The following is a 27,795-nucleotide window of genomic DNA, read 5'->3' as shown; positions in this document are numbered from 1 at the left end:
AGCCACATAACAGGAAGAGCCAACTCATTGGAAAAGACCCTGATGCTGGGAAAGATTGAAAGCAAAAGGAGAAGAGGGCCACAGAGGATGAGATGCTTAGATAGCCTCAGTGATTCAATGGACATAAATTGAGCAAATTCTAGGAGATAGTGGAGGACAGGGGATCCTGGTGTGCTATGGCCCATGGAGTCACAGAGTTGGACACGACTTAGTGACTGAGTGAAGTCGCTCAGTCGTGTCCGACTCTTTGTGACCCCACAAACTATACAATCCATGGAATTCTCCAGGCCAGAATACTGGAGTGGGTAGCCTTTCCCTTCTCCAGGGGATCTTCCCAACCCAGGGATTGAACCCAGGTCTCCTGCATTGAGGGCGGATTCTTTACCAGCTGAGCCACAAGGGAAGTCCCTTGGTGACTGTACATCAAAAAGAGTATTCTAGGATAACATAGATAATATAGAATATGCTAAAGGAGACTATGATGCTGTTTATTCTTTTCCTGGGGTGGGGGGAGGTGTGGGAGAGGGGCGTGTGTGTGGAACAAGCCTTAGAGATAATGTATGATTCCAGCTAGATCATCCAGCTCATGGCAAATATCCTGGCTTATGCCACAGACAAGTGTCAAAAATGTGTATGTATATGCTTCATGTATAATATGTACAGTCACTTTTCTGAAAATATTCTCTATGGAATTCTGTATTATCTTTGTATCCCTGTGGTGCCTAGAAAGGGCATAGGTCATCAATATGCAGTGAAATCTTAAGGAAATGAGAAAAATCATAACCATAATTGGTGATTACAGATTGTTTCAGTTTCTGCCAACAGTCCCATTCTCTTGAATGACTTCTCTCAGAAAATGATCCGCTAACCAAGACCTATACATTATAATCAGTATATATAGCACCAAATGAATGCTCATGTTATATGTGTTGAGTATTATCAGTTCTGTATGCCACCTCAATTGATTTTCATTTTGAAAATGTAGTAAGTCTAAAATATATTTTATATTTTATTAAATATATGCATTCAATAAATTTTAAAAATATCATTTTTTAAATCTTTAAGTACTTACTATGTGTTAGTGTGTCTGCAAGCATTAGGTTCACAGAGTAGAGAATATCGAGACTCAAGAACCTTGCCCCTGAGGAATTCTTAGCCTGAAGCAGAGATGGACTTTGCAGAGTCTTCTACCCTGAAATTCTGAGCAGTCTATATTTCATCAAAATGTGAGGAAATAAACAGCTATATGAGAATACAATTTTGTTATCCATCCATAATAATTCTTAGTTATTGCTCTTTTATTTTAAAAAGTTAGTTCCACTAGAAATTGAGCTGCTCCATTAAATGCCTTTCAAATGTGGCTTGCTAAGTGATTGTTTCTGTCTTGGTAGGACTTCAATTAAGCTATTTGTAAAAGCAGAGGAAACTGCTAATAAAGCCTCACTTCAGTATATTTACTTTCTGCTTTCTTGTATTGTAAATTCAGTTCCCAGTCAGGAATTCAGCTTCCAATGAAATGTTATTGAAATTTACTTTTCCTTTCCTCTGTTATCAAGTCCAGCATTTCCCTTGATTGTAGGAATGATGCGGGTAGAACATTTTGAAAACGATGTGAACCGTGTCTAAGTGCTATTTAAACAAGACATTATTTCATATGTGGTTGAAACTCTCTGGGCGCTGACAGAGGAAATAAAGACCTTCCACTGTCACCATCTAACCTGTGTCTGTGTCACAGAGATGAAGCTGAGGCCAGCACAGAGACCCGCAGTAAAGTGAGCTGGCAGGCTACCTCTTTCCTCTGTTTGTAAAAATATTGACAGTGTAAAAACACTTGCCAGAACTAACCGCAAGGCCATGCCATACAGAAATTCAGAGGCCCAAATAGGTGAAAGATACTAAGCAGATCCCGATCCCTGGGTTGGGAAGATCCTCTGGAGAAGGGAAAGGCTACCCACTCTGGTATTCTGGCCTGGAGAATTCCATGGACTGTACAATCCATGGGGTCGCAAAGAATCAAACATGAGTGAGCAACTTTCACTTCACTTCATTTCACTGAGCAGATCCACTGAGATTAAAGAGAAACATGGAGATAATCCTAAAGAAGCTAAAGCATTTCAACCATACCCCAAATCTGGGGTTTCAGTTTGAAAAAAAAAAACAAAAAAACAAATTCCCCAGATTCAGTCATTTTGGTGTCGTATTACCTATGATGGTAGGACTGCTATCATGAGCAGTCTAGCTTTGAAGGCTGACTTGCTTTGGAAGATACCAAAGGTTAAAATTTCCTTCTGGTGCCCAGAAAACCACCTATTTATAAAGGACAGCTAAGAAAAACTGTAAATGTTCTTAATTACATTGCAATGCTCTCAGTCTTTTAAAATGAAAGAATATTAAATTGTATTAATGCTATGTGTAATATTTATGGTCAGATCAGATCAGATCAGTCCCTCAGTCGTGTCCCACTCTTTGTGACCCCATGAATCGCAGCACGCCAGGCCTCCCTGTCCATCACCAGCTCCCGGAGTTCACTCAGACTCACGTCCATCGAGTCAGTGATGCCATCCAGCCATCTCATTCCCTTCTCCTCCTGCCCTCAATCCCTCCCAGCATCAGAGTCTTTTCCAATGAGCCAACTCTTCGCATGAGGTGGCCAAAGTACTGGAGTTTCAGCTTGAGCATCATTCCTTCCAAAGAAATCCCAGGGCTGATCTCCTTCAGAATGGACTGGTTGGATCTCCTTGCAGTCCAAGGGACTCTCAAGAGTCTTCTCCAACACCACAGTTCAAAAGCATCAATTCTTCGGCGCTCAGCCTTCTTCACAGTCCAACTCTCACATCCATACATGACCACAGGAAAAACCATAGCCTTGACTAGACGAACCTTTGTTGGCAAAGTAATGTCTCTGCTTTTCAACATGCTATCTAGGTTGGTCATAACTTTCCTTCCAAGGAGTAAGCCTCTTTCAATTTCATGGCTGCAGTCACCATCTGTAGTGATTTTGGAGCCCAGAAAAATAAAGTCTGACACTGTTTCCACTGTTTCCCCATCTATTTGCCGTGAAGTGATGGGACCAGATGCCATGATCTTCATTTTCTGAATGTTGAGCTTTAAGCCAACTTTTTCACTCTCCACTTTCACTTTCATCAAGAGGCTTTTGAGTTCCTCTTCACTTTCTGCCATAAGGGTGGTATCATCTGCATATCTGAGGTTATTGATATTTCTCCTGGCAATCTTGATTCCAGCTTGTGCTTCTTCCAGCCCAGAGTTTCTCATGATGTACTCTGCATATAAGTTAAATAAGCAGGGTGATAATATACAGCCTTGACGTACTCCTTTTCCTATTTGGAACCAGTCTGTTGTTCCATGTCCAGTTCTGACTGTTGCTTCCTGACCTGCATACAGATTTCTCAAGAGGCAGATCAGGTGGTCTGGTATTCCCATTTCTTTCAGAATTTTCCACAGTTTATTGTGATCCACACAGTCAAAGGCTTTGGCATAATCAATAAAACAGAAATAGATGTTTTTCTGGAACTCTCTTGATAATAGTTGGTATATAAACCCAAGTTTTTACTATTGTTTTGCTTCATTCTATTTTCTTGCATGGTATTTCCAAAGGTAGTCAATTTTGATTATCTGTGGAGATGAAACTATTGCCTCAACTCAGGGATCTAAAACAGTATTATAAAGCACAGACTTAATAGATGAACACTATTATAAGGTTTGTTTTGGCTATGACTGGGGCAACCCAGGGCTAGCACATGGACACTTTCCCTGCTCCTTTCCTAGCATTCTATGTCCAGTTCATTTAGGTTTTGCGGCTGAGCACAGTTCTACAGTGTATTCTGCACAAGGCACCATATGAGTGGGTAAGGGACTGTGTCAGAAAGATGTCTTTTCCTAAAATACACATGCTGATACAGCCAGTCTCTAGTTTGCATGGAAGCCCTGTAGACTGGTAGGAAGCCTTGATCATAGTGTTAAAAAAGAGTTTCGCCAACCAGGGGCAGTTCAACTCTAAAAGGAGTTCTAGAAGACTACAAAGACATCCAGGATCATATAGACGTCTCTAAGAATGGAGAACAATGAGTTAAAAGTTTGAGATGACTTTTTCCTCCCATTTATCTCAAATTATATCACCTGGGCAGGCAGCTGCCTTTTTTAGCTACTCAGATACAACCCTCTTAGAGGAGAAATTAGCTGTGGAGAACAGGGAAGTACTCTTATTTAACTGCTCAGTAATCAGATAATCTTCTCTGAGTAATCAGAAGTTGGTTATAAAGTAATTTGGCAACTAATAAGACTATGATGTTTTGGAGAATCAAGGTATCTTTAGCTCATGATAAATTTAGCAATCTGTGTCTGATGTCAGCAAGAAGTCACACTTTTAAGTATATGAAGACTTTCTAGATCATCATCAGGAAAGAGAGTAGGGGTGGAGGAGAAGGTGAGCAGGGATGGGTATGATATTAAAATCATTACAGCATTCTGGCTCCTGAACAATCTAGAGACCAACAGCATTTATTCATGTCACCTCATCTGCCAGCTCTATACACACATCATCAACTTCAGTTCAGTTCAGTTCAGTCGCTCAGTCGTGTCCCACTCTTTGTGACCCCATGAATCGCAGCACGCCAGGCCTCCCTGTCCGTCACCAACTCCCGGAGTTCATTCAGACTCAAGTCCATCGAGTCAGTGATGCCATCCAGCCATCTCATCCTCTGTCGTCCCCTTCTCCTCCTGCCCACAATCCCTCCCAGCATCAGAGTCTTTTCCAATGAGCCAACTCTTCTCATGAGGTGGCCAAAGTACTGGAGTTTCAGCTTGAGCATCGTTCCTTCCAAAGAAATCCCAGGACTGATCTCCTTCAGAATGGACTGGTTGGATCTCCTTGCAGTCCAAGGGACTCTCAAGAGTCTTCTCCAACACCACAGTTCAAAAGCATCAATTCTTCGGCGCTCAGCCTTCTTCACAATCCAACTCTCGCATCCATACATGACCACAGGAAAAACCATAGCCTTGACTAGACGAACCTTTGTTGGCAAAGTAATGTCTCTGCTTTTCAACATGCTATCTAGGTTGGTCATAACTTTCCTTCCAAGGAGTAAGCCTCTTTCAATTTCATGGCTGCAGTCACCATCTGTAGTGATTTTGGAGCCCAGAAAAATAAAGTCTGACATTGTTTCCACTGTTTCCCCATCTATTTGCTGTGAAGTGATGGGACCAGATGCCATGATCTTCATTTTCTGAATGTTGAGCTTTAAGCCAACTTTTTCACTCTCCACTTTCACTTTCATCAAGAGGCTTTTGAGTTCCTCTTCACTTTCTGCCATAAAGGTGGTATCATCTGCATATCTGAGGTTATTGATATTTCTCCTGGCAATCTTGATTCCAGCTTGTGCTTCTTCCAGCCCAGAGTTTCTCATGATGTACTCTGCATAGAAGTTAAATAAGCAGGGTGACAATATACAGCCTTGACTTACTCCTTTTCCTGTTTGGAACCAATCTGATGTTCCACGTCCAGTTCTAACTGTTGCTTCCTGACCTGCATATAGGTTTCTCATAGAGGCAGATCAGGTGGTCTGGTATTCCCATCTCTTTCAGAATTTTCCACAGTTGATTGTGATCCACACAGTCAAAGGCTTTGGCATAGTCAATAAAGCAGAAATAGATGTTTTTCTGGAACTCTCTTGCTTTTTCCATGATCCAGCAGATGTTGGCAATTTGATCTCTGGCTCCTCTGCCTTGTCTAAAACCAGCTTGAACATCAGTAAGTTCACGGTTCACATATGGCTTGGAGAATTTTGAGCATTACTTTACTAGAGTGTGAGATGATGCGATTGTGCGGTAGTTTGAGCATTCTTTGGCATTGCCTTTCTTTGGGATTGGAATTAAAACTGACCTTTTCCAGGCCTGTGGCCACTGCTGAGTTTTCCAAATTTGCTGGCATATTGAGTGCAGCACTTTCACAGCATCATCTTTCAGGATTTGGAATAGCTCAACTGGAATTCCATCACCTCCAGTAGCTTTGTTCGTAGTAATGCTTTCTAAGGCCCACTTGACTTCACATTCCAGGATGTCTGGCTCTAGGTCAGTGATCACACCATCGTGATTATCTGGGTTGTGAAGATCTTTTTTGTACAGTTCTTCTGTATATTCTTGCCACCTCTTCTTAATATCTTCTGCTTCTGTTAGGTCCATACCATTTCAGTCCTTTATCAAGCCCATCTTTGCATGAAATGTTCCCTTGGTATCTCTAATTTTCTTGAAGAGATCTCTAGTCTTTCCCATTCTGTTGTTTTCCTCTATTTCTTTGCATTGATCGCTGAAGAAGGCCTTCTTATCTCTTCTTGCTATTCTTTGGAACTGTGTATTCAGATGCTTATATCTTTCCTTTTCTCCTTTGCTTTTCACTTCTCTTCTTTTCACAGCTATTTGTAAGGCCTCCCCAGACAGCCATTTTGCTTTTTTGCATTCTTTTCCGTGGGGTTGGTCTTGATCCCTGTCTTCTGTACAATGTCACGAACCTCATTCCATAGTTCATCAGGCACTCTATCTATCAGATCTAGTCCCTTAAATCTATTTCTTACTTCCACTGTATAATCATAAGGGATTTGATTTAGGTCATACCTGAATGGTCTAATGGTTTTCCCTACTTTCTTCAGTTTCAGTCTGAATTTGGCAATAAGGAGTTCATGATCTGAGCCACAGTCAGCTCCCGGTCTTGTTTTTGCTGACTGTATAGAGCTTCTCCATCTTTGGCTGCAAAGAATATAATCAATCTGATTTCGGTGTTGACCATCTGGTGATGTCCATGTGTAGAGTCTTCTCTTGTGTACTTGGAAGAGGGTGTTTGCTATGACCAGTGCATTTTCTTGGCAAAACTCTATTAGTCTTTGCCCTGCTTCATTCAGTATTCCAAAGCCAAATTTGCCTGTTACTCCAGGTGTTTCTTGACTTCCTCCTTCTGCATTCCAGTCCCCTATAATGAAAAAGACATCTTTTTTGGGTGTTAGTTCTCAAAGGTCTTGTAGGTCTTCATAGAACCTGCATGTATACTAACAGTGAGAGAAAGCATTAGGCATTTTTGGAAATACATAAATAAATTTGAGAATAAATGATGAAAATAATTATCCTTAACTTTCCAATCCATTAACTTCTTATTAGGGTTATTAATAAGTTAAATTGTCAAAAAAATATTTGAGATAGCTTACAAAACAGCACAAAATAGAAACAAAATCAAATGAGAATGAAAATCAATTAAGAAAAAGCAGAAATATAATGGTTAAGAGATCCCAGGTCAGCATTTCAGAAAGTTTAATGAATTAAATGTCAGTGTGCAGTTATCTACATCTTAGTGTCTGCCTTTCCACATCATCCTGTGCCTAATTATTACTCACCCCAGGCAGCAATTACCACCAGGACTTTATTAATTAAAAAAAATCTAATTCAAAACTTACCTGTAACATAAAATAAAATTTAGCATTTAAAAATATCATGTGTGTTGGTCACTTATTTGTGTCTGACTCTTTGCAACCCCATGGCCTGTAGCCTGCCAGGCTCCTCTGTCCATGGAATTCTCCAGGCAAGAATACTGGAGTGGGTTGCCATTTCCTTCTCTGGGGGATCTTCCCAAACCAGAAATTGAACCTGGATCTCCTACATTGCCAGCGAAGGCACTGGCAACTCACTCCAGTATTCTTGCCTGGAAAATCCCATGGACGGAGGAGCCTGGTAGGCTGCAGTCCATGAGTCAGATACGACTGAGCGACTTCACTTTCACTTTTCACTTTCATGCATTGGAGAAGGAAATGGCAACCCACTCCAGTGTTCTTGCCTGGAGAATCCCATGGACAGAGGAGCCTGGCAGGCCATGGTCCATAGGGTCGCAGAGAGCCAGACACGACTGAAGCAATTAAGCACGCAGGCACGAGTGTCCTAAAGTATCTTTTTAAAGAGGTTGTGGAAAGAGTGATGATAAAGCTAAAAATACACTTAAGAAAAACTCAAGTTCATCTGCTGTCTTAAATTGAAAATAGTAGTTGAAAATATATAGCAGTATATATGATCTTTTAGAAAATAATACAAGCTCATATGACAAAAATGACAGTCTCTAGAGTTTCTGAAAATTGTGTGCTTCACTTATGAGATTGATATCCTACATTTTTTCATGCAGAACTCAATGCTTTTTATTTTATGAATTTCTTCACACATAAAGTGCTTTTAGATATTTTTTTTAACAGTGGCATGACAAGCAGTATCATTTACACAAACACTGAGCTATTCCAAAAGTGGAATTCCTATTAATAGAGTTTACCAATTCTGTGTAATTCATAGTACTTGTAACTATATTCACTAATTCATAGTATATATAACTATATTCACTAATTCATAGTACTTGTAACTAATTTTGGTTGTTGTTTAGTAATTGAAAGCCTTCTTATTTATAGACTTTTTAAAAGTAAAAATTAACCTCCTAAGAGCAACTAGTCAAATGATATTTTTATAATGAGATGATTTTTTTTTAATAGAGAAAAATATTTCCTAGGTTCACAAAGGCCTCATGGTCAGAGGAAAGATCAAATAAACAGAGTTGTTGTTTGTCTTTTTCTTCTTTATCTTCCCAAGGAAGACTAAGGGCCACAGAGGGTGTGGCATACATAATACAGTTTGAATACTGTAATAGGTACAAAAGGAAGACTCTATCTCCCTCAGATTGATTTTAGGAAACATAAATTTAGGAAATAAGTTATGAAAATTGAACTCCTAGTTTATAGTTGAATCTTTTCTATTACCTAATATGGAATATATTTTTTGTAAGGAGTATTTATTAGTTTTAAAAATATGCAAATTAAGAAAATGGTGAAAAATTTCAAAGATACTCTTTTAAGTTATAAAGCTAAAAATCTTATGTAAAAATAATATAAGGGTGAAATATTTCAAAACCAGAAACAAATTGGAAAGAAACTATATGCCACCCCTCAAAGAAGGTCCAGAATTGGGTAAAGGAAACTTCATACAGATTTAAAGTTGCTTTTAAAGCATGCTAGAAGTTTGAACCCAGTTTTTTTAGACAGTATGTATTTTACATACTAGCTCTTAAATTAATTCTCCATGATTTCACCAACTGACTGCCCACTTTTTTTTACATTTAGTTGTTCATACTTAGCACTTTTTATCAGCATACCCATACTCTTCCACCTCATGTCCTTCCAGCACACCATAGTTCTGAAAGACTACATGAGCCTATTATACAGAGTGAAGTAAGCCAGAAAGAAAAACACCAATACAGTATACTAACGCATATATATGGAATTTAGAAAGTTGATAATGACAACCTGATATGCGAGACAGCAAAAGAGACACAGATGTATAGAACAGTCTTTTGGACTCTGTGAGAGAGGGAGACGGGGGATGATTTGGGAGAACAGCATTAAAACATGTATAATATCATATAAGAAACAAATCGCCAGTCCAGGTTCAATGCAGGATACAGGAAGCTTGGGGCTGGTGCACTGGGATGACCCAGAGGGATGGTATGGGGAGGGAGGTGAGAGGGGGTGTTCAGGATGGGGAACACGTGTACACCCGTGGGAGATGCATGTTGATATATGGGAAAACCAATACAATATTGTAAAGTAAAAATAAATAAATAAATAAAAAAGACTACATGAGACAGCTAGTTCAGAGTAGGCATTAAAATTTTAGCTACAAGAAACCTACACTTTAAAAAGATCTAAGAACTGAGTACCCTTAAAGTAAAATGCATTTACTGCTTTTCAGGTTAAAGCATACCTGTGTTGTATCTATATATGTCTCTGTGTGTCTGTGTGTGAGTTGGTCTCATGTGGGACATCCCAGAACACTCTAATAAATTTTCATTTTTGCATCTAAAAAAATAAAAATTAATCAAAGTGTAGATTTTTATTAGAGTTTTACTTCTGGGGAACATAATACAGAATGGAAAACATTTCTGAATATCTAGTTCTTGATGTAAAATATTCTCAATCTTAAAAGAAATATTTTTCTAAATCAGTGCTGTCAAAAATGTGAAAATAATTGGAATTTAATATCAGCTGCTGTACTATATTCACTTAATTACTAAAATAAAGTAAAAACAGGCATATTAACTACAAAAAGAAGACAATTCAATAACACTGAAACCATGATTAATGTATGGAGAGTTAATAAAGACTATTGGTATAGATGAGATTAAATTCCTTTTAGTCTCACAATATCCATATACTGAAAAAATGTGCTTAGCTATAATAAGAACTTTTATCCAAGATATAACATATTAGTAGTAGAAACCCTAAAGTATTAATGTTATATTAGTTAAAAATGATTACAGTAATTATTCTAGGAATTGAAAAGGAGACACATTTAATATTCTCACTAATTTCTTAATTAGGGAAAGGTATGATCAAAGGAAAAAAATATGTTGCTCTCCTTAGTCAAAACAACCTAAGAAGAAAGATCAATGAAATTACAAATTTCTTACAGATAATAATAAGGATAATATTTAGTATGATTAAAAAAGCAAATAATTTCAAACTAGAAAATAGTAATGACCCCTGATTCTACTTGGTGATTTACTTTTTTGTGTTTTGTTTCGCTTTTGAAGAGCAATGTTCTTTAATGGTATTAGAACAATAAATTCCCTATCCTGTTCATTCCATCCTTGACCTTACATTACACTGAATTTGTGATGGTATGAGATGACAGGTAACTAAGTCATCAGTGACAGAACATGATTCCTCAAGAATAAAAAAAACTAAAACAATTTCAGATTATGAAAATTAATACTGATTTTGTTATTTACAATTATTCCAAAATCAAAGATAGGCCTACTGGGCAGCCTACATAGTTTACTTTTTTAAAATAATATTTATTTTTGGCTCTGGTGGTCTTTGTTGCTGCCTACTAGGAAGTCTACTAGGCAGCCTACATAGTTTAATTTAAAAAAAAAAATACTTATTTACTTATTTATCTTTGGCTGTGCTTGGTCTTCATTGATGCATGCAGACTTTCTCTAGTTGCAGAGGGGGCTACCCTCCAGTTGCAGTGCACTGTCGTTTCATTGCCGTGGACTCTTATTGCACAGCATGGGGTCTGGGGCAAGCAGCCTTCAGTAGTTGTGGCTCACAGTTTCAGAGCACAGGCTCAGTAGTTGTGGTGCATGGGCTTAGCTGCCCCACGGCATGTGGAATCTTCCTGGACCAGGGATCAAACCTGTGTCCCCTGCTTTGGCAGGCAGATTCCTGACCTCTGGACCACCAGGGAAGTCCCATAGTTTATTTATTAGAAGAAGACATTAAAAAGTAACAAATAGGGGTAAGATACACGAAGCTTCTATCTTCCCACTAGATGAGAGATGTGAGTACATACTGAAAATAAATATAGAGAATTCAACCAGAGTTCTGAAGATGGCAAACATGAATAAAAATAGGAAGAGGAGATCTGTGGGGGAAAAGTCAAGGAAAATGTAATTGTGGAAGAGAAAGCACAGAGACAAGTTGATAATGCTCTTCCAGTATATTGGAGATTATTCAACAGGGCTGCTAACCAGCTGTTCCTAATCTTCCTTGAAATCATAAGTTGGAAGGGGTCAAAATTGTAATTTAACAGATTTAGATCAAGGAAGAGGTGAGGACAACAGAGGAGGAACAAAGGGCTGGTCCCAAAGAATATCCCAAATTCTATAGCACCAAGAAGTACATGCTTGCTTTAATTTTTTGTTCATAAAGGTAAGATCATCTGTTTAAACAATTTTTTTCATTGATCACTTATTTTTCTCCTTTTAAAATTTTAAAAATAAGTGAAATCTTATAAGATTATATCATCCTATTTTAAAGACAACTGCAAAGTGAGAGACAATAAAAGGCACAGTGGTTAAGAACATGGACTATGGATTCAGACATTTGTAGCTTTGAATCCAGGTTTACCACTTTCTACCTGCGTAATCTTGGATCTAATTCCTCTCATCTTTAGTTTATGGATATATGCAAAGTAGGATTATTGTAGCATATTGGTCATTTTGAGGATAAAAGAGATAATGTATATGTATGGTCAGAAATGTGGACATATAGAAAACAAAAATTGTAACAATGAATAGTAGGAGGACTATCATACAGCATGATAGTAAAAGTGGTTCATTCTTTTTATTGTCTCATGTCTTGGCAGCATAAAAAAAGGGGGGGGGCCTATAAACAATATAAACCATTAAACTATGGCAGGGAAATTTTAGAGTAAAATTTATGCATGGTAGTCATTTTGTCCAGTATTTTGCCAAACTTTATGCTCATTTACCTCCTGGAGGTCTTTGAATGTTTTAAATAAATGGCATGAATTACTCAAAATGTATTTAGCACTTAAAGTATACACGTGGTGTGATGTGCCAGGGAGAGGTGGCAGAAGGCCTCTTGATGCTAGAGAGCAGGTCCCATAGGAAAGGCCAGCATCAGGACAGCAGTGGACTGAGAAGCAAACCAGCAGACAAAGATGAAGAGAATATGAGAACGAGAGGGTGATACAACTCACGCAAATCAGGAGGACTTGAAAGAGTAGAGCAACAGCAGTGTCAGAGCATCAGGCGAGCAGTCCATGACCAAAAGACATTAAGGAAGGGACAGCCAAGATAAACCACTGAGGCACTGGCACATGAAGCGCATCCTGAAACAGAAGAGATGCGTTGGCCCAGTCTTAGCTGCTTCATTCTACTCTCATGGGCAAGCAAGGCTTCAGGGACCCAGGTTTGGACATCTGCCATTGATTAAATTAAAGCTGTTGATTGGGTGGAGTATGGGAGGGGCAGACAGCTCTCTGGCAAAAACACCTTCTTGACATAAAGTAATAATTTTTTCAGCCATTTGTGATCAATTAGTTGCAGTTTTGATACATGAGATGTTGATGTGGTGCTTTTAATTTATTATTAATACCTTATTTTAACTTGTGGCTTGTAAATGGTGCCTTTGACGTGACCACTTAAACCATGAAAGTGATCTTTATAAATAATTTACAATAGAAATAATAAGTGACATCTAGAGGGGACTGTGTATGGAGATGTGGTAATCAGCCTGACACAGGCTGCTTCTTTATCTGTCAGTCTGCTAAGTTGTATGTATTGTTTAATTATTATGAAGATATTAATGTGACTAGACTTCCTTTATCTGTTAGAGAAAAACATGTGGTATTGTTTTCTATATTTACAATGCAATTCATACTTTAAATCAACTGTGCATCGCATCTTTGCCTTGATATTGTAACTCAAAGGGGACATTTATGTCAAAAATACTCTTCTGAATAAATCAAATTAGCATGATCTGTGTTGTGGCATATGTGAAGAAGAGGCATTTTATTCAAATTTATTTATAAGTTCAGCAATTATTTTTAGTTCATTAGAACCCCACTTTTAAATTATCATACCCATGAAATTGACTCCTTAGACCACACAGATTCCTATATCTCTATAATTTGGGCTGTGTGTCTTTCTGTATTTTAAATGTACATCATATTTTGTTTCACCTAAATAATTATTTTGTGGAAATATAATTGATTTATATTGTTGTGTTAATTTCTGCTGTATAGCCATCTAAATATTCAGAAAAATGTACTAATTGAAAATATTCTAGAGATTTATTTCTCAAAGAATAATTCTTAAACCATCAATGTTGTCATTGTTTAAGAACTTATTAGAAATACAAAATTAAGTTTGCATGTCAGAATTACAGGATTAGAAATTTGCAGGATGGGTCCCGGCCATCTGTGTTTTAAACAACCTCAAAGGAAATCTGATGCACACTGACTTTTAAGAACCACTAATCAGTGGATCAATTACTTCTTTCATTTATGTGACTTAATGTGATTAGTTAATTTGGTTAATATAAATTAATGTAATCTATATGACTTGGTAGCTACTGTGAGGGCTACACAAGGGATTAGTAATATTCTCCTTCTAGAAGATTATAATCTAATGTACTAACTCATAAATTAATAATATTACAGGAGTTATAATCACTATGAAGGGTTAAATAATATTACAGGAGTCTAACAAGTGCCATAGGGCAGTGTAGGATGAATTACTAAATTATAAAGAGGGTATAATACTGTCATTACACTGTAGTGAGTGTAATGTCTTTACATTACATCTTACACTGTAGTAAGAGACTAAAGAGTCAGACTTCCCACATTCAAATCCCAGCTCTGTCACTAATCAGTACCTACCTCAGAGGATTGTTGTGAGGCTAAGGGCATTAGAATAGCACCTGACATAATGAAGTCTATGTAAACGTTAGGCATTATTAATACTATTTTACTATGGTGAACAGAAAGTTCCATGAGAATACAGAGTAGCACTTTTTTAGCTGAAGGGACTAGAATGACTTAAAGAAAGAAATAATTTTATCTAGGCCTTAAAGTATGAGCTTATGTCAATGGGAGAGTAGCAAAGGGGAGGGATCCTGATGGCAAATGAGAACAAATGAGTAATCTTTCCTTCTAAGATAAAAAATTATACAGGTTCGAAATCTCCAGTGGTTCAGTTTCAATTCACTGGGAAAGCATTCTTTTACTTGGTTGATTTACAACATGCGTATCATCCTCCTTTAAAAAAACTGTTTATCAAATATCAGTTATGTGCCTTGTACTGAGAATCTGAAAATACAGTAATGAACAAAATGGACAAAGTACCAACTTTAAGTGTTTTAGAGACTAGAACAATGACTCAGAATAACTTTCAAATAAAATTTCTTAAACCAAAGAAATTATGGGAAAAGTCACATCAAGAACTGCAGACAGGCATATTTAAAAATTCAGTTAACTCTCTCTGCAACTGGAGCCCAGAATCTGATACTTGATCAATTATATTAAACACTGATTCATATGAATGACCCTCTTGATAACAGAAATTTGCAATGATAGAAATAACTTTTAAATTATAGTTTTATTCTATGCTTATTATTTTAAGTTTTGGAAAAGTAACTAATATGAGAAAGGGTCCAGTTTTTTTCTGGATCAGCACTGATGCCAATCTAAAAAAACATTTTTTTAACTAGGCAAAGAATTTATTAATCTTTGTTTCAGACCTTTGCCCCAAACTTCTTTAGCTTAATTGGCTGCAAAGAATGAGTTGTATATAAGCAAAAACTGAAGAAACCTGCAGTGTCCAGGGGCTTGGGCTTAAAAATATTAAAGACCTACATTTTATCAGATCCATAAGCAAAATGTTAAAAAGCAGTCATAATAAATAGTGAAAGTGAAAGTGAAGTCACTCAGTCATGTCCAACTCTTTGCGACCTTGTGGACTGTAGCCTACCAAGCTCCCCGTCCATGGAATTCTTCAGGCAAGAATACTGGAGTGGGTTGCCATTTCCTGCTCCAGGGGATCTTCCCAACCCAGGGATTGAACCCAGGTTTACCCACATTGGAGGCAGACGCGTTAGCCTCTGAGCCACCAGGGAAGCCCATAATATAAAATAGCAGCTCCTAATAACTTCAATATTTATCTTCTTCAGAAATTGACTCAATTCAGTTTGCTTCATTCTTGGAAGCCTTGTCAAAATTCTTGTCGAGATCTAGAACTTTATCATCATCATCTTCTCCAGTGGCAAGTGGTACTTTTCCATCCACAGATTTTTTGGGGGAGAGCTTCAGTCAGTCTCCTTAAGTCTAAGTCAGTCTCTTAGTCAGACTGTCTGTGACAAGTTTATTTAAAATCCTGGGTAGCATTTCTGTCAGCTGCTTTGTCTCAGTATGTCCTATAATGGTGAAAGTGTTTGCTGCCAGAGATGCCTGAACTTTCAGATTGTTAGTATGGCTCACTGTTCCTTGATTGGTGAACATACTCATTTCTACAAATGAGGTGTTGTTTACCCCTAACGTCTTTAAAGAGAACTGAAGCTTTTTGTTATTTTCTGTGGCATTTGTAAGAACCACCTTCTTCTTTCTGTGAGCAGTTCCTTTCCCAACAATGCACTGTCATGCTTGCAATTTGGCAAGTTTCCTCTGGTTCACGATAGCTTCTTTCATCTTGTTGGAGCAGAAGTGGGGCTACACAGGGACTAGGACTGGCACTCAGGTGGTCTTGGGCAGACCAGCTGAGATTAGGCACACACACGTGGGGACTCAAAATCTAAAAGTGTTTTTAACTCAGTTTTTCCTTTTCTGTGCCGACCCCTTGGAGGTTAGGGGAAAGATAGTGAATCAAAACGATATACTCTTTATTTTTCACTGTTAATCACTCTATTTTATTCTTTTACTTTCTTAGGAGCATATATGGTATGGTCTTTTATAGATAGCTAAGGGGAGAGAAGTAAGGCAAATTCCTTGACTTTGAAGATAGTGAGATACCATGCCAGAAACATTTTTGAAGAAAACTATGGATAAGCCACACAAACAGTAAATAATTTTTCTGCTTTTTACATTTCCTTTGTTTAGTACTAATCTAGGATGCAAGTTTTATGTTTGGCTCAAAAAAAATCATAGTTGTATACTCCCTGAAAAACCTTGTCTCAGATCTGTAACAATGCTCACAAAAAATATTATCAGAAACAGCTCATCTAGTTTTTTAAGCCACGTGGAAAATAAACAGAATTAATTGCCAAGACTTTTAAACAGAAGTCTATTTTCTAGTGTGACGTGGACACAGAAGGAAACAATGGCACCTATCTGTTGTCCCTCAACCTCTTACAAATGTCAGTCTGATTTAAGGTCCTGTGAAGATCTGGGATTACTTTGCCAACAAAGGTCTGTCTAGTCAAGGCTATGGTTTTTCCAGTATGGATGTGAAAGTTGGACTGTGAAGAAAGCTGAGCGCCAAAGAATTGATGCTTTTGAACTGTAGTGTTGGAGAAGATTCTTGAGAGTCTAGACCCTGCAAGGTCTAGAGGACATGTGATTTCACTGCAAGGAGTGAAAGGAGATCCAACCAATCCATTCTAAAGGAGATCAGTCCTGGGTGTTCTTTGGAAGGAATGATGCTCAAGCTTTGGAAGGAATGATGCTCAAACTCCAGTACTTTGGCCACCTCACGTGAAGAGCTGACTCATTGGAAAAGACTCTCATGCTGGGAGGGATTGTGGGCAGGAGGAGAAGGGGACGACAAAGGATGAGATGGCTGGATGGCATCACTGACTCAATGGACATGAGTTTGGGTGAACTCTGGGAGCTGGTGATGGACAGGGAGGCCTGGCGTGCTGCAATTCATGGGGTCGCAGAGTTGGACACAACTGAGTGACTGGACTGAACTGAACTGAACTGAAGATCTGGGATTCTTTCTTTCTGCTCATATATAGAATGATAAGGAGGTAGGAATGAATCTTCTCAGACCTTGATGTAACCACTAATGGGTCCCCAAGTAACTTTTGTCCTGAAAGAAACTAAGTCAAATCAGTTCAGCACATGAAACATTCTTTTGCACATTGACAGTTATTGATGAATGCAGAGTAAATTGTTTGTTCTTAAAATGTTACTTATACTAGATAAACATCCTTGATGGTGATTCTCTTTTCCTTATTTTTCCTAAAACAAGATAATCCCAGCAATGTATTTCCTAACATTTCTATGAAGAGCTGCAACTGGTACAGATTTACCTTGGCCACATTAAGCACAAATTTTTGTTTACTTCAGTGGTCCTGAGTCCCTAACATATGATATAGTTGGAGCTTTCCAGGTGGTGTTAGTGGCAAATAACCCGCCTGCCAATGAAGTAAACATGAGACACTGGTTCGATCCCTGGATGGGGAAGGTCCCCTGGAGGAGGGCATGGCAACCCACTCCAGTATTCCTGCCTAGAGAAGAACACTGGAGTATCCTTGCCACGGACAGGCCACACAGAATCAGACACAACTGAAGCGATTTAGCACACACGTGATATAATTGTATCACAGGGAGTGAAACAGCATTTTGTAACAGGGTCTAGAATATTAGACTGGGAAAGATGATAGGAAGAATAAGGGGAGAGAAGTCAAGAAGAAAATTATTATCTAGCTACAGAGTTTTGAATTTTTTTTAGAGGCACTGCTAAATAATTTGGATTTGATTTTTTAATTTTCTATCAGAAATAAAAAGATCCAAATCTCTTATCTAATTTACTTGTAATCTGTGAGCTAGTAGTTAAGAGCTGTATGTCAGATGTAGCTTGCAATTATATGTTTGTTCTTACAAAAAATAAAAACAGGTATATACATCAAACAAAGAAGATACATCATATTGTATTCATATTTTCATCACTGAAGTAAAATATCATGTACTAAAGAATGAGCTAAAAATAAGGACAATAAAGAGTATATAATAACAAAAATAGAATATTACTAGCTACATAGCAAATTGCTTGCCAAGCTTTGTTTTATGTGTGGTGTAATTTATTGCCACGAGTACTTGGCAGAAAGAATTAAATGTTTGCATTTTCATTGCACCATTAGATGTTGCTGCCATGAAATATATTGAGAGCAGGACAACACAATACATGGTGAAATCACATTATGGGGGAGGGGTATCATTCTTCATCCTCAGATGAGTCATGCAGAACCGACCACTTTGTATGCATTTATTTTTTGTTTATGACCCATTCCACTTTTTGGAGGTTTTATCCATAACAGCTTATTGATAATAGACAGCAATTTACAGTTGCATGAAAGAACACTCATACTATTTATTGCTAACTATTTTTAGTAGCAACTTGCATTTGAACTCTGAAATTGGATACTTAACCAACTGATTATATATTGGCCATTTTAAGTGCAAAAATAAATGTTTTTCAAAATTTTTACTTTCTTTAGTAGAATTTCATTTCCTCACAGCCTTTCAGAGATGAAAGAACATTCCTAATACTGTTTGAGACTTAAAATAGGCATTATGAAAGAATTAACTTTCATTAATTAATTTCACTTAACTTTTTAATTAATGGTCACTTATAAATTAAATATTTACTAATTATTTGATTTATTTGTAATGAGATTCCAAAGCAGTGTTATCATGTAAGACTTGGATAAATTTTTAGAAAAGTATGTGTTACTATATCTGTTTTAAAACTAAAATGGAATTTCTCTATAATACTATTAGCTGGGAGTATATTTGAGATAAAGGAGATTGTCTATGACTTCATCATTGACCCTTGACCACTGAAACAGGAAGGAAGGAAGGAAGTGAGGGAGGGAGGAAAAAGGAAAGGATCTAAACCCAGTGAACAAAACGGCTCAACCTATTTTCTTTCAATGTTTATTTTTATTTTATTTTAAAGTTCATTTTTATTCCAAAGCTTTATATCTCTTGGTAGTTTTCATGATGAATCATTTTTCATACTCTTTGTTATGGGTTTTATAATTCTCAGTGATCATTATTACTAGGTGAAATTATACATTTGGGGAAATCAAATATGTTGCTTACATCATTTACATGCAATGGGCATTAGAGTGCCTAAATATTCCCTTTCAGTGCTGCAATAGCTCTGGTCCCTATCTACCACTCTATAATGAAGGGACTGATGATGTTGTAATTTGAGATTGTGACTGTCATGATGGTATAATCATTGCAGGATCTGTCTCGTCTTCTCGCTCTATGAACTCTATTGACAGAAATGTATTCTTTCATTTTTTTTACCTGAGAATTAATATAAGTTTTAGGCATTAAAGCCATAATCTTAGTTCAACTTGAATTTCCAATTTCCTGTTAATTTTTATTTTGATTGATAGACATCATTTCATAAACTTAATGCCTGAAAACAGAACAGGTTGTGAATCAGAATAACAGATCTGCTAGAATAAAAGTGGTTATGGAAATCTCACCCCTCAGGTGACATTCTATACCAAGAGCAGACAAGTGCCTCAGATTCTGTTGGGATATAATTATCTCATAATAACTATTTTCCCAACAGCACTGCATTACAATCAGGCCATAAAATTTGTTTTGTGTCTCAGGAAAGAAGATAGAGTAAGCAATTTGGAATGTTACAAAACAGGCTCAGTTGAGCAGTTTAATTTGCATGGATTATCCTCATCCTCTGAATGTGCCATTGACCAATGAGAGTTATCAGTTGCCTTGGTCCAGAGAGCATTATCATTTTATATGCACACATTTGCATAAATTGAGATTAAAAAGTTGCTCAAAATATAATAAAAGAAAAAGAACTATTAAAACACTAGCTGCTGTAAATAATATATTTTACAACTTCAGAGATGTTTTATTCTACTGTATTTAGCATACATCTAACAGATATTTTGCCAGCAAAGATTTGCAAAATAAACCAGACTAAAACAGCCCTATAATTATATCTGTGTAAATGTTTTAAAGGATTGTATTATAAGAAAAAAAAATGTAGTAAGTTTATTATGCTATTTATAGTATGCAAGCAAACTTTATGCAAGAGTCAGATAGACTTGAGTTAAATCAAGTACATTCTATAGTTTCCACAATTATTTTAGAAGCAGCAAATTTCCAAACGTAATTTTAGTTAGAGTAAAAAGCATTTGTTGAGTTCTTATATTGGATTGAATCCCTGGGGATGTAAAGATGAATAAGACTTTTTTTTTTCCATTAAGCAGCTGACATTGCAGTATCAGACACTGGTATTGTATTATTATACATCTAAAGAGACAGATACATGCACAGGGAATAGAAAAACCCAGATTGCCTAGTGTGGGAGTTCAGGGATAATTTCTTTAAGGGAAGGTATACTTAAGGCTCAGATTTAAAGGACGGGCAAGAGTTGTCCAAAAATGAAAAAGATTATTCAGAAAGCAAATGAAGAGTTGGACAAAATTGAAAGATATGTGATTTTTAAGTGTTAGGTCTATTAAGGTACAAGTTACAGAACATTCCTTTTAGACATTCAGTTCTGTGAATGATAGTTATTTAACTCTCACCACAGTTAAAATCTAGAACCTTTCGTAACTCATAAATTTCCCTTTTGCCCCATTATAGCCAAATCCTTACCCCTACCTCAGTCTCTAGTGAACACTGACCAGTTTTATCCCTATAATTTTGCCTTTTCTAGAATACCATATAAATAAGGCAATGTAGTATATAGTCTTTTAGATCTATCTTCTTTCATTCTGCATAACACACTTGAGAGTCATTCATGTGGTTGCATGCATCTGTAGCTCATCCCCTTTTGTTGCTACGTATTCCATGGCATGGATTTACTCTGCTTATTGATTCATTCCCCAGTTAGCTATTTTGGTTGTTTCAAGTCTTGGAGATTATGGATAAAGCACTGTAAACATTTCTGTACATGTTTTTGTGTGGATCTATGTTGTCTTAATTTCTCTAGAAATCATTTCTCTTAGATAAATATCTCAGAGTGGGATTGATAGTTCCTATGTGGAATATTTTGAAGTAGCTGACAGAAGTGTGAAACCACATGAGGTACTCACAATTTGCTATTACAGTAGCAAGGTGAGAGAATGAAGAAACAGAAAGAGTGGGCGAAGACCAGATTAGTACTTTTTGTTCCACGCTAAGAAACTCAGATTGTGTTCCAAATCAGATGGGGAGATTTTAAGCAGTGATGTTGTGTGCTTATATTTCCATTTTGGCTGAGGTGTCAGGGCAAAGCTTGAACTGGTGGAAGGAGGCTTTGGTGTAGAGATGAGGCTAGACATTTTAGGATTCTTAGTACAAGATCCTACCATAGGACCTATTCCTGGCAGAGCATGCCCGAGACTTCCAGTATTACAATCCCAGGATACTGTGCAGGTGAAAAAAAAAAAAATGTTTACTGAAAACACTTTCTAAAGAATTAGATAGCCCACTCCCTAGGATCATGGTCTGTGCTAAGTAGATTTCACTAGGAAGAAGACCTTTACTAAGCAGAGCTAAGCAGGTGCTTTCTTAAGACGGTCAAGCACTAGCACCAGGGATGAACAGCTTGTTTAATTCTCCTAACAACCCTATGAGGTAGATGCCATTATCATATGCATCTGCTGTAACAGAAAGAACAGAGATTCTGAGCCTATCAGAGCTACCACTTATTACTATGATAATCATATTACTGTGAACATCTATGATAAATTGTTTAACCTTTGCAGACTCAAATTCCTTGTCTGTAAAATTTATATCATAGTATCTACCTCATTAGAATTTTAAGAGGGTTGAATGAAACAACATATAAAATGTCCCTAGAGTATTATTGGTGGTCACTAAATGTTTCCTCCCTAGAGTTACACAGTGTATATAATCATGTGTATATAATCAATGAAATATTAATTGGTTGAAAAGTTGGAAATTAAGCTTGAGTAACTAAAGAAATCAAAGAAAAAATAAAGCATTCAAATAAATTCCTAAGATTGATAATGAACTTATAACAGTACTTTAAAAATCCATTTAAAAATGAAAACCAGGATCTACCATCTGTTTTGATGGAAAATTAAATAATATACATGAAACGTATAAAGTGTAGACATACATTCTGCCTCACTTTTGGTTGTGCTTTCTCATGGGAAGAATTATAGTAAAATATTTTCCTTTATAATAAAGAATTGGATGTAAATGTTTTCTCTAACAAAATCCTGAGTAAAGATAAATTTAGAATATGGAAGGTCTATCATGTATTAGGAAGAATAATCTTGTTTTACATTTTCCCCAGCACCAGAATGGACTGTTACACAGATACTGAGGGAGACAGTTTGGGGAGAAAATTAAATGGACCTAATTATTAGAACTGTCCAGTGTAAGAGACTGGTTTTCATTATGCAGAATCTCTATGACCATCTGTCAGGAATGATTTAAAATAAAACATTTTTCATATTTTTCATATCTTTATTTTTTGGCTGTGCTGGGTCTTCATTGCTGCATGGGCTTTTCCCTAGATGTGGTGAGCAGCGGCTACTCTCTAGTTGTGGTGTGCAGTCTTCTCATTGTGGTAGTTTCTCTCATTGCACAGCATGAACTCTACGCACACAGGCTTCAGTAGTTGTGGTACGTGGGCTCAGCAGTTGCAGCTCCAGGGCTCTAGAGCACAGGCTCAATAGTTGTGGTCTACAGGCTTAGTTGCCCTGCAGCATATGGGATCTTCCTGAACCAGGGATCAAACCCATGTCTCCTGCATTGGCAGGCGGATTCTTTACCACTGAGTCACTAGGAAAGCCCTTAGTGAATTATTGCATTGAAAGATAAGATTAAGCTAGATAGCTTAATAAAATCTCCTGTAATATAATATAATTTATCATCCTTGACCTTTCCAAGTGTATGACTCAGTGATTCTCTATTTTTACTTCTTCAGAGTTTATAAATACTTTAGCAAAATACTGCTTCATTTGAACACCATTCTGACCTTTTAAATATATTATTGTTTTCAAATTGTTAAATTCTGGATTTCAGTAATGTTGACATTTGCTACCAAAATATTTTTTAGATAATAAATAGTTCAATAAATTCATGCCATTGTGTACCTTGCTATTCAGTATGAGGTTACAAAAGAACTATGTCTTTTCCTTGGATATTAATTTGTTTGGTTTGCATGTCTTCAAGTAAACTGTTTTACTGCATGTTTTTTGCATGTTGTACTTGATAGCTTCAATTCATCCACAGTTTCATATTACACTCTTTTAAAAAGTGGGCGGGCTATTTTATATTTAATAGTTGTCCTATTCTCATTAATAGAGCTTTCAGTTCAGTTCAGTTCAGTCACACAGTAGTGTCCGACTCTTTGCGACCCCATGAATCACAGCACGCCAGGCCTCCCTGTCCATCACCAACTCCTGGAGTTCACTCAAACTCATGTCCATCAAGACGGTGATGCCATCCAGCCATCTCATCCTCTGTCGTCCCCTTCTCCTCCTGCCCCCAATCCCTCCCAGCATCAGAGTCTTTTCCAATGAGTCAACTCTTCGCATGAGGTAGCCAAAGTACTGGAGTTTTAGCTTCAACATCAGTCCTTCCAATAAATACCCAGGCCTGATCTCCTTTAGGATGGACTGGTTGGATCTCCTTTCAGTCCAAGGGACTCTCGAGAGTTTTCTCCAACACCACAGTTCAAAAGCATCAATTCTTCGGTGCTCAGCTTTCTTCACAGTCCAACTCTCACATCCATACATGACCACTGCAAAAACCATAGCCTTGACTAGGTGGACCTTTGTTAGCAAAGTAATGTCTCTGCTTTTCAATATGCTATCTAGGTTGGTCATAGCTTTCTTTCAAAGGAGTAAGCGTCTTTTAATTTCATGGCTGCAATTACCATCTGCAGTGATTTTGGAGCCCCCAAAAGTAAAGTCAGCCACTGTTTCCACTGTTTCCCTATCTATTTGCCATGAAGTGATGGGACTAGATGCCATGATATTCATTTTCTGAATGTTGAGCTTTAAGCCAACTTTTTCACTCTCCTCTTTCACTTTCATCAAGAGGCTCTTTAGTTCTTCTTCACTTTCTGCCATAAGGGTGGTGTCATCTGCCTATCTGAAGTTATTGATATTTCTCCTGGCAATCTTGATTCCAGCTTGTGCTTATTCCAGCCCAGCGCTTCTTATGATGTACTCTGCATATAAGTTAAATAATTAGGGTGACAATATACAGCCTTGACATACTCCTTTTCTATTTGGAACCAATCTGTTATTCCATGTCCAGTTCTAACTGTTGCTTCCTGACCTGCATATAGAGCTTTAGCATAGATACTGTTCTTAATTTTGAACATTGGGGAAAAATGCACTTGACATGGAACTATTAGTGTTTTTATGTTTATCACATACTGCCAAATGGATTTTTTTTCCCTTGAAGTAATCCGTCCTTTGTATTTTCACTGCTAATACCCCTCCAGACCTTAGCTATTTTATGCCTGGAATCTTATCCTTGTCTTGCATAATTTGATTCATTCTAAAAGGGCTACAAAGTTAAGCTTCATAAAATATCTATTTATAAAACACCGTGCCTTAAACTTTCAATGACTCATCATTATTTCTAGAGAAAAAAACAAAAATCATATGATTAGGCTTGAATTCAAGCCTTCCACTGTATGACTGTGCCTACCTAAAAAACATGCTTTTTAGTACTAAAAAACTTGGTTCCTTACATGTCAAACTCACCCTTAACACCTTATTTGCTGTCCTGTATCCACAATCCATCTATGCAAGTATCTATGCTTCAGAACGCAACACAGGGCTATCATTCTCTCCACAAAGTCTCTTAGAACACCTAGCCACACTGTTCTGATCTCCTGTGGATTTTATTTCCCATGTTATTGGACAGACAGCAAGAAGGGTCACTTGGAAAAAAACCTGGGGATTGATTGTATCTGTCCCTATTTTAAAGATGTAAAAACACTTTGGAAATTTGAATTCAACTCAGTGCTTTTTCTTCGAATTGCCTTCCTTGTTGATTAATTCTGAGTAGGTGTATTGTCTGCTGTCAGTATAACCCAATGAATGATATTTTATTATGCTGTTTATTTTTCTCAATTATTTTTACATTTGAGTTTGACAGTATTATCAATAATTTTCTAGATTAATTATTCATGATCATAGATGCCATGTAGTATATAGGTATATACCAATGCATATACTCAATGCATGAGTTTCTAAAATAGCTTCTGGCCCACCACAGAAGAGTATTACAAAATATGCTGTAATTTAATCTTATACATGTCATCAACTTAATTTTCCCAACCTGATGTTACCGTGGGGCTTTAGGACTTGGCATAGAACCGCAGTTTATTTCAGATTTGCCCTTTAAGCAAGTACCAAGTCTTAGAAAGGGACAGAGGGACCACTGTTTATACACTGCTTACCTAGGAGCTCAAAATAGGGCACCAAACCTACATATAGAGTGTTTTTATTTTCATCTTCTATCAAAGCATATCAGGCAGAGATTCCATGAGGAGCAAATGAAGGATGACATGGCATGCATTTCATGGTCCAGGATCCATTTAATCCAGCAGGTTAATGACTCAACCTGAGAAGCTTGAGTAACTCGATGATGAGGTACTAGGCTTTCCTCTGGGAGGCAATCTTAGAAGCAAATTGTTCAGATGTATATTATTATTTTTATAGTGATATGTGTGTGCATTCATAGATCAGGTGACATCATTAATGAAGATTATATGTTCTAAATAATATAAACTTATGAGTTTCAGGAGAATTGATCTTAATGAGTTGCTGTCTCTTCTCCATTTAGAATAATTATTTAATTTCAAAATAATATGACATCTTTTAATGAACTATAAATTAATCTTGAAGGGTTTTAAAATACTTTTCTTCACCACATGCAGGATACTTAATGTTTTTTCTTTTTCCCTTCTGTTACTAGTTTCCTCATTTCTTTCTAGCTCTCACTGCTAAGGGGATAGTAAATTTTAAAGAACTTTGAAAGTCTGTGATGAAATCTCTAATCTGAGTATGTCTTCATATTTTTTACATGACCATTATTAACATGACCTTCCTCATCACAGCTATTCATTGAAATAAATTATCAATTTCACTCAAGTAACAGTAAAAATTAAGACATTTAGTTCCTACCTCAAATAGCCCTTGATGTAAATTGATAGCAATGGCAGCACCAATGTATTATCCACTACAAACCCCTCTCTGCCCCTAGTTTCCTGCCACACATCTGTTATGTAGATGTGCTGTGAGTAGTAAGTGAAATTGCGTAGCACAAGGCTTAGCAAATAGCATGTGCTTCATAAATGTCAGCCCTCCCCAGGTATAGGTGGTGTAACACTTGTTAACAATTCACATTTTTTATAAAGGATAATACATAGAAATTATTTTCTAATTTAAAAATAAGTTAAATCTGCTCTGTTCTATGAGAAATTATAGAAATTATTCATGATTAAAAAGCAGTCATTTTATAATTTGATCTTAGCAGCTAGTAAAGAAGCTGCCTGACAATGCAGGAGATGCAGGTTTGATCACTGGGTTGGGAAGATCCCTGGAGAAAGAAGGAAATGGCAACCCACTCCAGTGTTCTTGTCTGGGAAATCCCATGGACAGAGCAGACTGGTAGGCTACAGTCCACAGGGTGCAAAGAGTGTGACATGATGGAACGACTGAGCACACAATGCTTTAATAATTTAGGCTATGCTGTGGCTGTATATATTTAATTCTCAGACTGAAAGGAGAATGAGGGAAAGCACCCCTTTCTTCACTTCATTACCTTCACCATCTTAAAAACCAAGGAAAATTTGTAAAATTAATTTTGGTTTGTCAGAATTCATACCTAATAAAAATAATTTTCAAATACTTTTTTCTTTTAGAAGGTGATATGACAATAGCTAAGAAAATGTTTGATATGCTTAAGATAGAAAATTTTAAATGATTTGTTTTCATTCATAGTGGATCCTTAGCTTCATAATCTTGGTGAGCTACCAGGTGGCTCTACCAAGTCTGTTTCTACAATCTATTAATACAATTTTAAAAAGACTATTGATATGATATTAATTTTAAATGTTTAATTAAAGTCTAATATTTATCTTCATCAGGTTTTTACAATCCAAAACTAATCATTCTGCATGAATCTTTCTGAGGAAACACCTCATACAACGTTATGGACCATAGCCCACCAGGCTCCTCTGTCCATGGTATTCTCCAGGCAAGAATACTGGAGAGGGTTGCCATGCCCTTCCCCAGGACATCTTCCCGGAGTCTCTGCTGTTTCCTACGTTGGAGGTGATTTCTTTATCACTAGCGCCACCTGGGAAGCCCATGAGGAAACACATCTACCTGCAAATGTGTGTCGTGCCCCTCTTCTTCCCAGATTCCTCATAGCACTCTCCACACCTCACCACTCACTGGGGAACTTTTAGCTCCAGGATAATGTCAGGCCCCATGCCTCCCATTACATCCCACTCAGTCAAAGCTCAGATCTCTTCAGGTG

At 37.1% G+C, this 27,795-nt stretch overlaps 1 protein-coding gene and 1 pseudogene across 6 annotated transcripts in view; one reads left to right on the top strand and one right to left on the bottom strand.

The window, feature by feature from the left end:
• Nucleotides 1–27,795, top strand: part of MAGI2 (membrane associated guanylate kinase, WW and PDZ domain containing 2) — a 1,472,905-nt gene that overhangs the window by 220,504 nt on the left and 1,224,606 nt on the right. The window lies entirely within an intron of this gene.
• On the bottom strand, nt 15,523–16,023 carry LOC102278112 (transcription factor BTF3-like; annotated as a pseudogene).

The sequence above is a fragment of the Bos mutus genome, chromosome 4 (genome assembly GCF_027580195.1).
Source record: "Bos mutus isolate GX-2022 chromosome 4, NWIPB_WYAK_1.1, whole genome shotgun sequence".
Taxonomy (NCBI): domain Eukaryota; kingdom Metazoa; phylum Chordata; class Mammalia; order Artiodactyla; family Bovidae; genus Bos; species Bos mutus.
Note: the sequence above shows the minus strand (reverse complement) of the source record. Positions and strands in the feature narration are given on the sequence as shown.